Raw genomic sequence first — 13,059 nt, 5'->3', positions numbered from 1 at the left:
TTGATTTTTTCAAACATGATTTATCAAGACACAAAAGTATTTCAATGTAACCCCTCCTCTCTTCGATTGCTCTTTCTTGTTGTCTCCCTCTCTTTCCTCTCCCCCCTCTCTCTCTCTTGCACGCGCTCTCCTTCTCTCAATCCTTCTTTTTTTCTGCGTGTGTGTGTGTGTACGGTTCGTGAGCGTGCGTTGCAGCCGAGAACTACAGGGGGGAACAATGTGATAAATTAGTTATGCATGCACACAACAAATTGATCCTGCTCTGTTCTGTCACAGAAAGCAGATGTTGCATGCAGTGATGTATGTGGATGAGCAGCATGACTACAGTGCATTAATATTATTTCTTATTCAAATGTAATGCAAAGGACAAACAGTGTCTCTCATTCATGGCAAGATGTGCAAACAATAATAAGCTGTATTTTTCCATCGCTTGATGTATGAACTAATACATCACAGATTCAGAGAGACAAATTAGTTTTTTGCCTTCTATAAAGACACGTTTTTAGGATAAGTTATCTTCTCACTGAACGTATTTTCCTCTTCATTAGAATACATTTGTTTACGACGTGACACAGTAAATTATTGTCTGTTTTGCATTCCCCTTCTGATTTTTCGTATTACTCAATACATTGTTGTGAGACGTTTTGATGAAAACCAGCAAAAAAATAAAAAAAAGTGACATTTTCTACATTTTAACTCCCATTTACTGCAACCAGAACTGGTATTACAGGAATAACAAGTTAGCTGTCCTGCCATGAGTGCATTCGTCAAAGTAGCGCAACGTGCATGTAAACAGCATATAAAAATCTGAAGCAATCAGGAAGCAAGAGCTGCTATGATTTGACTTACAGTCATAAACCAAATGAATAGCCTCTTGTCAGAATCTACAAAACCTCTCTGAATAGCTGTTAAAAGGACGAACAAACATCCCAAGGTGTTTTTACTTCTCATTAAAAGTCCCATCCAGCAACATCTGGACAGTTGGCATAAGGTGTCCTTGGTATGCCGTAATAATTGTTCCAAGTACATCATTTGAAGCCTCTTATTAGTCTTTTAGGCTCTTCCACATGCATCCTCTACCGTTCAAGCCCAGGATCATGGAAAACATTCAGTATAACACAAGCGTAGCTGTCACGGATTGGTGGAAGCGGGCTTCGGGACAGATGCATCCTTGCTGTCAGATATCTCCTTGGCCTCCTCACCTCATAATATTCCCCAAGGACATGGCATAGATCCACTTCATGATTGCAATCAACCTTGACTTCCACACAAACAAACAACTATCCTTCACCCAGACCATCGCCAAGCTGGCTCATGCCAGGCAATTCACCAAGCACCAGCATTCAGCTGAATCGCTTCGTCTCATCTAACTGAGAAACCCCATGGCCTGTGCAATTGACTCTTCCATGAGCCGTACAACAGCTCGGCAAGACTCGGAGCTGACAATAATAGAGCGCTTTGTGAAGCTAGTGTGCATCAAACTCTGAAATCTTTTATTTCAGACTCTCTCCTTATAGCTGGATGCATACCCCTAACGCTCACCCCCGATGGTAGCAGTCATTGACATTTTGAGAGACAGGCAGGATTACTCTTGCTCCCGCTCTGCCTTCCTCCTCTTTTGTAGGCAGAAAAGCGTTTCATACCTACCTGACAAAAAGACAGTATCCAGTTCAGATGGCTTAAATCCTTACATATTTTATTAGATTTCAAAACCCTTCATAATTCATGCTCCTGACCGTATTACTGCCCACTTTTGTTTACGTTTTGCCATTTTCCACCACGGTGGAGCGACAAGCCAGCGATCATCATGCCTGAAGGGCAATTTTCCTTTGAATGCCAGCTTACTCTGCTGGGTTGAGCCGAGGTTTTGAATGTTGTAGGTTTTGAAGGCGAAGGTCAAGATATGGAGCTCCTTTCAACCTCAGACACCTCCGTGTCTTTGTTCAACGAGTTCGGTAGATGATGGCGGCTAGCCAGTGTAGGATAAAAGTGTCAGCCTGTATGTGCAGGTTTGTCTTGATGTATTGGAAGTAATGGACTTCAATTACAGTTGATGATAATTCAATCATCCTATTAGACGTAGAAAAAAGCAGTGGGCCAAAATGTTGTATGCGAGGTTAATAGACTAATGATCGCTAATAACGAATACAAGGATAATGACCTAAATATCCTTTGAATACAAGCCTGTTTATTCGACCTGCATCCATCAGTATGCTAACAGAGAAGTAATGTTGATTTGTCTGAATAATACGTATCCTCTGCATAGCATGACAGGATTTTTAAGAGGCCGATGATTGCCTGAAGGAAGGGGGAACAGTAACAAGTCATTCTTTAACGGCAAGTTGGATAATACAGAGGCATGGTCATGTTTTATAGGGAAGAAAGATCAATCCTCTCTGAAAGAACTTGAATGTTAATATACTGAGGCACACCTTGCAATTTACCTCCCTGGTCTTCAGCACCGTTCCCTGCCAAGCTGCGCTAGACTGATAAGGTATATTAGTGTGTTCTTTCCTCAAATGATTTCTCTTTGTGCTGCTAGTAATGAGTCATGGATCCGGTAGGGGGGCCAGTCGCATGCAGACTAAGGGATGAATAGAGGAAAACCCCATTTGATCATATCTGCGAAACAAAAAAAGTGAAAAACCGCTCCGTGCAATACTCTAGACTTTTCATTCGCGGGATCTCATATTGTACACAGTACCTTTTTATCACTTTAATGAAATGGCATTATCACTAAAACATTAGTTTGGATTTTACTACAAGAGGTGTAATTAACACTCTGTGTAGTCATCTTGATTACATGTGTTGGTTCGATCTGATTTGCCCATGGGAAGTCACAGCTTGATGTGTTTTATACCAGGAGAAACCACCATTCACCACTGATTGTAATGTGAAAAGCTTGTGTAATACTTGCTGTTAATGGTACTGCTAAATTATGAGGCACACCGTAAAAAATAAATAGTTGAGAAAACGGTAAAAAATCAAGGCAACTTGATGCAGTAAGACTTCTGAGTTCTCTCAACAATAGTTTTTTAGTTCTGCCCAGTAAAGATACTTTGTTGAGCCAATGTAAATTTGTTTGTTCATGCAATGCTGATTGTCTTATTTTGCTAATAGAACAATTCTTGTCACAGCAGCTGTAACAACAATTACTGTCGATGAGGTTTTTTTTTTTTCTGTTTCCTGGAATGTTTAAAAAGTCACCACAATATCAAATTTATGTTTGTTTACAAATGACAAACGTTAATGGATAAATTAGTCTAAAAAGTAGACAACATTGTCTTTGTTTGTAAGACAACTTACAAAACTAAGATATCCAGGAAATGGACATAAGTCGTTGGACATACACTGTAAAAAATGACCGTGATTTTAACGGTAAAAACTGTGAAAAAGCTACGGTAAAAACCTGTTAAATGGTTAACGGTAAGTTCCCCTAATATATACGGTGAAAAACTATAATATACATTTCAGACAATTTTACGGTGAAATACCGCTTTTGGAAGTGAAAAAGAATGTAAAATTTACAAGGAAAAAACGTAAATTGACGTTCCCAGAGTTCCCTGCGTTGCATTTCAAATTTTGTTTGAATTTGATGTTTTTTCTTTGCAATAACTAGATTTCTTCTTAGTTTTTTAATCAGTTATGTTTATTAGGGTTGTTTGTTACATCTAATGTTGTTAAATTAATGTTTATTGCATATTTCAGTTTAATGAGTCTCACCATGATGGTGTTTAGTGCTTGTGTGAATGACACTGTGCACCTTCTATATATGTTTTTATTTAAAAGCTGCTTGTGATGGGCTTTGGTTCTCCCATCACCACCTGCATTTGGTGATTATCAGTGTATTTCAAAGGTACAAAACAGATTTCAGTACTTCAATAGGTTGGTATATTAACATTATATCAGTTAATGAAATTACGGTATTTAACTGTAAATTTAAGTTAAAACCGTAAAACCTAAAACGTTGCTACCATATATTTTACGGTAGAATTCCGGCAACCACAGCTGCCGTTTTTTTGACCGTAAATTTTAAGGATTTTTTTTTTTTACCGTGTACTCTAGGCCTCAAAACTAGATACACAAACCTCAAGAACGGTGGCAATCAACAAATGTTAAAAAGATGAGCTCTTTTACATCACCGTACAACAAATAACTAACATTAATGATAAAACAACAACAAAAAAGTTTAAATGAAGTCAGCAAACAGCAAAACAATAATCTTATAACTAACTGCATAATTTATTCATGCTGCAATGCATGCTGGGAACTCACAAGGCCTTAACATTTCAACAATATGAAATTTGTTCAGACAACTGTGTTTGACTAGTTGGGACAACATTTGTGGTAATTGTGTTGGTCTGACAATGGTTTTTATGTAGTTTCAAGAAAATAGCATATTTTAGTATTTGAGACTCAAAAGGTTTTGTAAACTGGAAAATGTGCAGTTGCATTTTTTACAGTGCAGAAAAATAGTTTTGCCATATAGTACTGTATTTATGTACTATATTCTGACATACCTTTTGTACAGTAAAGTATATAAATATTGTAAAAACAAACAAAAAGTTAAATGTTTAACAAGGCAGTATGATTTTATAAGTAAAAAGTATAAAATGCACGAACCATAACATTTCAGTTTTATTTAGCAAGTTATTTTTTCAATTTTTATTTTTTTTTATTTTTCGTGTTATGCATTGGGTGTTTGTTTTGTCTATCTATCTATCTATCTATCTCTATGTCTATCTGTACTTGCTTATGTATTATAATATTATTGTTAAAAAAAGTGTAATGATTTTGTGCAAAAAAAAAAAATATATATATATATATATATATATATTAAAATAAAAAATAATAAAATAAAGCAGCAGGAAATATTTAACTGCAGGCTTTTGTACTTTTGGAAATTAATATGATGTCGAATTCTGAACCCAGCACAAGTTAACGAGTGAAGTTTTAATTACTGAGCACAAAGCAAAAACTTCATACCATTAAGTATTGTAACTCTGTCCTTTATGTGGCCCTGAAAATTCATACACAGGTATCCAGTGTCACACATCATTAGGTTATCATGGTTGAGATAGTGGAGAACAGCTATCTGAAAATGCTTGGCGTACATTTCTCTTGAAAGACAATATGCATAGAGACACAACAAGGACAATAGCAACGACTCGGATACTATAAAATCATCATCATTTGTGCTTGCTTTACATGCAGTGCATTAAGATTTTATTCACATATGCTTCCTCACAAATGTTACCCTCACCGCCCCATTTACAGCAGGAAATAAAACAATGTCCAAGATTAGATGGGCAGCATGACATTTAAACTGCTCTGTGCATTTGGTGGATTCTCTAGCCCTATCAGAAATGCATAACTGGTTTCTCTAAAAGTTCATTTTGAGGGTGGCAAAATAGCCCTCTGAATAATTCATGAGGTATTTTGTGCCTTTCATATTGCTTTAAGGCTTTCAGATTTGCATTTCTTTAACATGCCTAGGAGAAGTCCTTCAGTGACAAGAAGTATGAATCTTAAAAATATGAAGGGATCAACCCTTTTAGGTATAGCTCTCGGATAGCTACATTACTTGATGAGGGAGAGAAGCTCCCTGGACACTCCAAATTCCTCCAAAGATGTAGGTTTCCCGGAGTAGATTGTGCAGCTTAGCACAACTATGTTATCTAATTGGGGAGCCATTTTCCTGAGGTGCTTCGAAGGAAGCCATTGTAAATGTTGCCCTAAAATAATGCCTGATAATGGGATGTTAAACACTATGATCAAATACGCATTAGCCTTAGAAAGAGTTAAAGAAAAGCTTAACTGTAAACATGCAATTGTACACAAGGATTTAATGTTTTTTGTTTTTTATTAAATGCCAACTTTCCAAGCTTAAGGGCACGTCACACTCAATTGAAAGTGTGACCATTTAAAAGCGTGCTGAGGTGAAGCATCAGGACGTGATTGATGTTACGAAGGTTATGGCTTTTGGTAAGAAAAGCTAGCTTGAGGGGACCAGTCAAAGACTGTGATTTGTTACATTGCAGCAGTGTAAAAATTAATGGGAAGATCAATGTGTACATGTTGTGTGGGTGACCTTTATTGAATGTGGGACTGTGCAAGATTTTCAGCCATCCCTGGCAATAGAAAGTGTTAGATTGTGCTGACGAACCATTGCGTTTTTTTACATGGGTAAATTGACTGGTGTTCTCGCTTAAATTTCTGGTTGTCTGGTTTGAATACGTTAGTGAGAATAGGGCATGTTGTGCACATTTTGTTTAAACATCTGTACGTTTTTGAGTCACTTGTCTCAGATTTTGATATTTCCATATGTGTTGACAGCAAATGGAATCTTAAAACTGTCTAAATTAATGTCAAGTTTAAAGTACCCCACTACCAGCCTGGGTTGTAACACCAGTATGAGTATTTTGTGCATGAATCTATTGTGGTGATCAAATTACGGTTAAAATAACAGTGTGTGATTAACAATTAATACTTTATTATCATTATCACAATCAATTAACAAGTTTGATTCAATTTGTTGAATAGCTATAATTTGTCTCTAAATTCACAACACCCATGAATGATGAATATCGTTCATCACCAATCAACCATATACACAATACAACTGTACAAACACAATAACCAACAGACTTCATTTACAAAGAAAAGACAAAAAACACTCAAAAAATAAGAATCTATTAATTGAAATATCAGGAGTAGACCAACATATATCTCACCATAGACCTTCACATGTGTTGGCCTTGTTAATGTGCTTATCCGACATTAATGCAATGGCTTACAGGAGTTAAGCAAGGATAAACTTCATATGTCTATCTTGTCTGTCTGTTTGTCTGCACATTAGTGAAGTGTAATGAAGTAGTTTGACGTTGGACTTTGCACTCAAGCTGCTGTTTATAAGCAAAGCGAACAGTGCCCCCTTTTCCTCTCAGGCGAGTCGCGGCGTTGGTGTGAGGTATTAGTCCGCGGTGTGCGCGAGCGAGCGAGCGAGCGGGGCTCTGACTCCAGCAGCAGTGCGGCTTTAAGATGATGAAGGCTGTGAAATTTATCGCTGGCTCCTCCTCCCGCGATGATGTCAATCGGAGGTGGAGAGGTGGGCAGTACTAAGGAACTGAGTTCATACAATACAACAGAGATTGCTGGAGCTCTGCGTATAACTACGGCAAAAAAATCTCAGTGTGTGGAAGTGATGCTGCACCTATAGGCACACTGTCCACCTGCTCCGTTACACTGACAGTCTATGAATATCTCTCAAAATAGATGTTTTACTCTCCATCACTCTGCCAAACCACGGGATGACATTAAATGACGTGTCCGAGGATGCGGTTCACAAGTTCTTTAGCTGTTAATTAAACGCACAGAGAAAAAAAGAAACCAACTTCACTAAACAGTTTTCGTACATGCGAGGAGCGTTCCCAGGTTTTTTCCCGTGATGACTGTAAGAATGCACTGAAATTAGAAGTACTGCACATTGACAAACCCATTTGGAGCACCACTATCTCTCCGCGCGCGTGGGATTCAAGCAGTAGCCAGGCGCGAGACATCTGAGGAATTACATCGTCTCTTCTAAAAAGTCATTCGCAGATGTTTTTCGCCGTTCGTGCGTGGAGCGTGGACTTTTTCATGGACATGGATCGTTTTCTCTAGTTGGATACCGACTGGTCACTACGTGAAGCTGTTTGATTCTGGGATTTTCTTCAGTCTGCTTCACGGCACTTCATCTCCTCCAGCAGTGATGCCGCTACGTGACGGGAATTGAGAGTTTCCATATTCACAGAGAAATCCGAGGTAAAACGCGTCCTCTTTATGCTCATTTGTGGGATTTTTTTCTTCTTCTTCTATTTTATGCTATTTCTGAGAAGAAAATGTTGTTGAATTTCACCGCGCTCCCTAGTTCATTGAAACGATCGGTCGTACTTACTTTAACGTCTTACAAAAACATCGCGAATTAGATTAAATATGCGCTTGTACTGTTCGAGGGGGGAAAAATGCAAAAGTCGAAGGGCCTTTGCCGACAAAAGTCGATGTTATTTTCCCCTGTGAATAGAACAGTTTGCCTGAGGAAAATAAATGAATTATAATATTTACAAAATAATAATAATGATACGAACTGCAGAATTTCCAAAAGCTATCCTACGGCTTCACTTTCCTACTGAAGATGCGCTACAGTCTAGTTTGTTAGTTAGAGTAGCTACTGATCTAGCTTTATTATAATGGAAAAAGCAACGCGTCCGATTTAAAGCAAAGGTAAAATCATGTTAAAACGTTTCATATACTGAGAGAACATCTACAGCCAACACGTGAATTACAGCGTATAGCTCTAAGATGCCATCCAACAACTTCTGAAGCGTTCTCCTCAATCTTCTGGTTTTAGGGGGCTTTGTTTTGTAACTATTCAGAACCTAGGAGTAAAATATTAATATATTCCATAATTTGCTTTTTAAGGAAATGTCCACATCGCATAGCTTAGGCTACTCAAAAATGCACGGCTGTATGCAGCTTGCGAGACAGAAGAGCATCAGCAGATGAAGTCGGAAGCTGATCCAGGAGGATGCGTCATTTTCTGAACCGGTGTGCCGGCCGAAGCAGAACAGAAATACTTTGTTTTAAACACAAATCCGGTCCTTTACAAAAATGTCATCCATACTTTCAGCTGGAATACCATACCCTCTTGAGGAAAAAAAAAAAAAAGATTCTTAAATGATTTATCAAGAACCGTTTTGGGCTGTATAGGAGTTATTGATGAATTTTAGGTTTTCATTGGCGATTTAAAAGTTATTGATGTTAAATTATAGGTTCCTCGTATCAGTGTATGGTTTTGCTAACCTTTAAAGAAGTATATAAATAGTTTTCTCAACAATTAGAAAATAATAGCTAATAAAAATACAAAACTTGGCTTATCTGTGTAGCCTTATTTAAAATGTTCACCAATTAGATCATGCTAAATTGTACAGTTCAAAATTGGAAGATTTAGTATTAAGAGTGTAGATACTACATTTATCGTTACTTCTGAAAATGAGTTGTAGTTTAATATTATTAATCTGTAATAGCTGTAATAATCTAATAAAAAACAACAACAAAATAATAATAAAATAACAAATATTCTTAAAGCCTTACACTGTGTGCAAGGGTCCCACATTGATAAATTAGACTTACCTTGGTAATAACTGTAGTAACATTGGTATTTTGGTGCAAACTACTCTAGTTACCATGGTAATTTTAAGAGAAGTGTCCAAATGTAGCATACAAGTGCACTGGGGAGCGCAGTGTAGATGTAATCCATTATGCTTGCTTTGTTCACATTCAGTTATGCACCAGTTGACCTTTGATGACAGGTATGAGTGTCAAATCTGATTAATTTCTCATTTGGATTTTCATAGGGACAAGAGTTCAACATTGTTTCATGCTTTAAGGCAAAATGATGCAACTGGTTTTCATTTTCACAGTGCATATCTGGTGGTTGAGCAACACTCGGATATGGAGAAATTCAACAGGCCTTTCTCTTTATAACCCATTGTTTATAGGCATTCTTACCAGTTTTCACATTTCTTCATGGAGTGTGGAAAGCACTGGGCCCCTGGAGTCGATGCTGAAAGTACTTTATGCAATTTTTAACAGTATACAACAAACAAACAAACAAACAAACAAAAACTCCTATCTTTACTCAGATAGTGCCACTATTTGTTTTTAAACATTTATCCATTCTCTCTTGCCTATCATTCAATTTTTTTTCATTCATTCTGTAGTTCTAAATATATTGAATGTTGCGTTGTTATAATATATGCAGTAAATTATATCTAAAACAAAATGTTATCTTTATAGATGAAAGTTATGGCACATCTAAGGGTGTGAGTTAGGAATTATTTTATGTAAAATGAGACACAAGTTCTTTTCAGTCTTGATCGGCCACTAAAAGTATGATGTCATCGAAAGCGAAAGCAAAAAAACAGTACATGTCACAAAACAGTTGTGATGGTTATGTAGTTGCCTGAATCCAGTAACATAAAATAAAGGCATCAAAAATGTGTTATGAAGTCAGATGTTTTAATAAACTTTCTGTATTGCTTTATAAGCTACTAGTATCATCAATGATAAGTAAGAACAATTTGAGTGAAGAACTTACCTAGCAAACACTGGTGATATCAATATTATATCAATTATACAGTTGTCCTCAGCAAACTTAAAATGGTAGTTAATACTAAGTTCGTAAAAAAAAAAAAAAATAAATAAAAAAAACGTGCGTCAACAATTATTTCTGTCATTGCCGAATACCGAATCTGCACTGCGGTGTTAGTCAAGGTGGTTACACTTGATACAGTGTGCTAATATATTATAAAAAGCGACCTTGCGTTATCTGATAATTAGAATAAGAGTTTGCCTTCCAACTATGTAACCATTAATATGAATGGTTACTTATTCTATATTAATTGTTTTATTTTGACCGCACTGTCTATTGCCCTCTATTGGTGATTTTATTTATTTATCTTGCCTTACATTACAGTAAAATAAAAACCATGCTTTACCACCTTGAATATACAGATTATTAGCATAATTTCTCTCTCCTTTTTACATTTCAACAATTTACAGTCTATGTTTGTCTTTTAGAGCAAGGTGAGATTAATTAAATGTGTTGAAATAATTTTTTCTTCATAACTATGTGCTTTGAAAAAAAAAATGGCATATATTTTTTTATAAGTACTCTAAATATGTTACATAAGTCATAAAACGTGGTGGAAAAGGAGTGATGCAAGCATCTATGTCTGTCATCTTAAAGCCTGTAACGAATGTTACCCTTTTTTTTTTTTGTGAAATCCCCTTGTATTTCTAATTTCTGTCATTCATAACTTATAGACTTAATGCATTTATTTATTTATTAAAGGGACATTTCAGAGAGGAAGAATGCAGATGAATGGTGCATCTCAGGCCAAAAACCAGCCTAAGATTTAGAGTTTCATTGGCATGTTATACACTTTGCAATGTTTGTCCATATAAAATCAATTTGGGAGAATGATATATCAACAACTGACTTGTCGTTCCACTGAAAGTGCCCACAATAAATTGCCTGATGTTGGTCTAAAGAATTAAATCAAGTTTTGCTATGATTATTTATGATTCAAATTAGCAAAAATCTCAACCATGATTCATGGCGCACCATTTTACGCAAACAAAATCACTCTCGGTTCCTTCTTGGCTGAAGTTAGCCATAAGTTATGTTGTCATCTGACCGCATGGAAACTTTGATAAATTGATAAATGGCAGACATGACTGTTTGGATGCATAATCTTTGCTGACGGACCTAAATCGACTCCATCGCGTTTGCTACATCTGTTTATCCGTTGCGACTGGCAGCCTGTTTGGTATGTTAATACCTCCCTATTGATCATTCAATTGATCATTGGTTCTTAGGATCAGTGTAGTCGCCATCAAATCTACTCAAAGCCAGTCTGTATGTTTCAAAAGGATCCTAACTTTATATGACACATCAGTCTAGCCTGTTCAGGTACATGTGAGCAATTAATTAAGACATATGAAAATACGATAGTGATGTTGCAGAACAACAACACAACAATAAAAGTAATATTCATGTTTAATAATAATACCAGATGTTTTTCATTACCACCTATTAGATTAAAAAGGATGCCTTCCTGATACATAAAGCCTGAATAAATGATTAAAAAACATGTTTTCTGTTGATGAAAAGCCTGACATCCTGACAACACAAGAAGGACAGCAGGTAGGCTGGCGAACAGCTGGCAGGGGGGTTATGGGTCTCAAGCTGCTGATGGCAAAAGGTGGAGGGCGAACTCAAACAAGACATTGAAATGTCAAAGAATCGTGCACACACAGGGTTTCTTTAAACCGATAAAGAGGGCGATGCTTCTGATAAGAGCGAGTTAAGTGACACGCTTCAGGCAGTTGTCCTAGTTTAACTTCCATAAGCGGCTTTAATCATTATTCGAAATGTCATTTTGCTTTAATTACCGTTCGTGTTAAATTTGATCGTTTTAATCTGATGCCCGTTTGGTAGGTTGAACCGTATCGATTTTCCCACCTCTGCAGCACTCGGTTCCTGCTGATTCATATAGACAGAGATTCAGCGTGAACTCGCGGTTGACATGTAGAATTATTTTCTTCCTTGACAGCTCAGCTCGAAATCAAAAAACAGGCAGACCTGTCCATCACGTTGTCACGTAAAGCACTCCAAAGTCTGTGCGCCGCTCTCTCTGGGCTCCGGAGGGAAAGACGGCTTTTGCATACTCCCTGGAATGCATGGTCCGCTGCTCAGAATAGATCACTGGAACCCTGCGCAAGCAGGGAGGAAGTCGCACCGATACCCATGAGCACAATTTTCCCAGCTAATTCTCTCTATTCGCTCTCAAGCTGCAAGTTTCCAAAGATTGGGAAAGTTGAAACTCAAAGCTTTGCGAATCCATCCAGAGTACAGTTTTGAAAGAATCGCTCCCAGGAGTAAATCTGAAAATGGCTCCGCGAGTTTTCGCAACAACATAAACTGTCCTAAATATGGGGAGGAGTGACATGTAGGCTCCCGTGTGGAATTGTCTAATCCCAGCACCGCGTCCCTGGGTAGCAGAGCTCCATACAAAATGCCAGACATCACTTACTGAGAGCTGGAGCTTATACTGTCTACAGTGTTTGGTGCTATTTTGGGTTATACAGGTTCATCAGCGTTCTCTCTCTCTCTCCCCAGGACAGTGTGATTCGTTATTGTTGACTGTAAACTGATGATCTAAAAAAGCAAGAGAATTTGCAGAACGAGAGACCCGTCGCCCTTATTGTGCGTCACGGCTAGTGTCAGTTGCGGTTATTTAGATGTAGCTCATCTTTTCATCTTTTATGCACTACTCTGCAATGCATTCCTTAGCCAGTAAGTCCTCTTCATTATGCATTGTCGGATACAGCCTTGGACTCTTTCGGGCTTATCAGAGTACAGTAGGTGAATAGTAATTGCTTTGCTCTCGCCGACTCAAAAATGGTGCAATCTTCAAAAGCAAACCAAATCATTTTTCACTACTTTCTTCAAAG

At 37.4% G+C, this 13,059-nt stretch overlaps 1 protein-coding gene across 12 annotated transcripts in view; it reads left to right on the top strand.

Moving 5' to 3' along the window:
* pcdh11 (protocadherin 11) overlaps positions 1 to 13,059 on the top strand; it is a 203,751-nt gene that overhangs the window by 20,353 nt on the left and 170,339 nt on the right. The window contains exon 3 of one of the 12 annotated variants that reach the window (XM_058798148.1): positions 7,663 to 7,803. The exons of 9 other annotated variants lie outside the window; for them this stretch is intronic. The gene's annotated coding sequence lies outside the window, so the exon portion shown is untranslated. Of the gene's footprint in view, positions 1 to 6,860; positions 7,804 to 13,059 lie in introns of those variants that run through there. 2 more of the 12 variants (XM_058798149.1, XM_058798147.1) reach the window with 2 other exon arrangements.

This window comes from Onychostoma macrolepis, chromosome 14 (genome assembly GCF_012432095.1).
Source record: "Onychostoma macrolepis isolate SWU-2019 chromosome 14, ASM1243209v1, whole genome shotgun sequence".
NCBI classification, from domain to species: domain Eukaryota; kingdom Metazoa; phylum Chordata; class Actinopteri; order Cypriniformes; family Cyprinidae; genus Onychostoma; species Onychostoma macrolepis.
The sequence above is the reverse complement of the archived record's forward strand: the minus strand, read 5'-3'. Positions and strand labels throughout refer to the sequence as shown.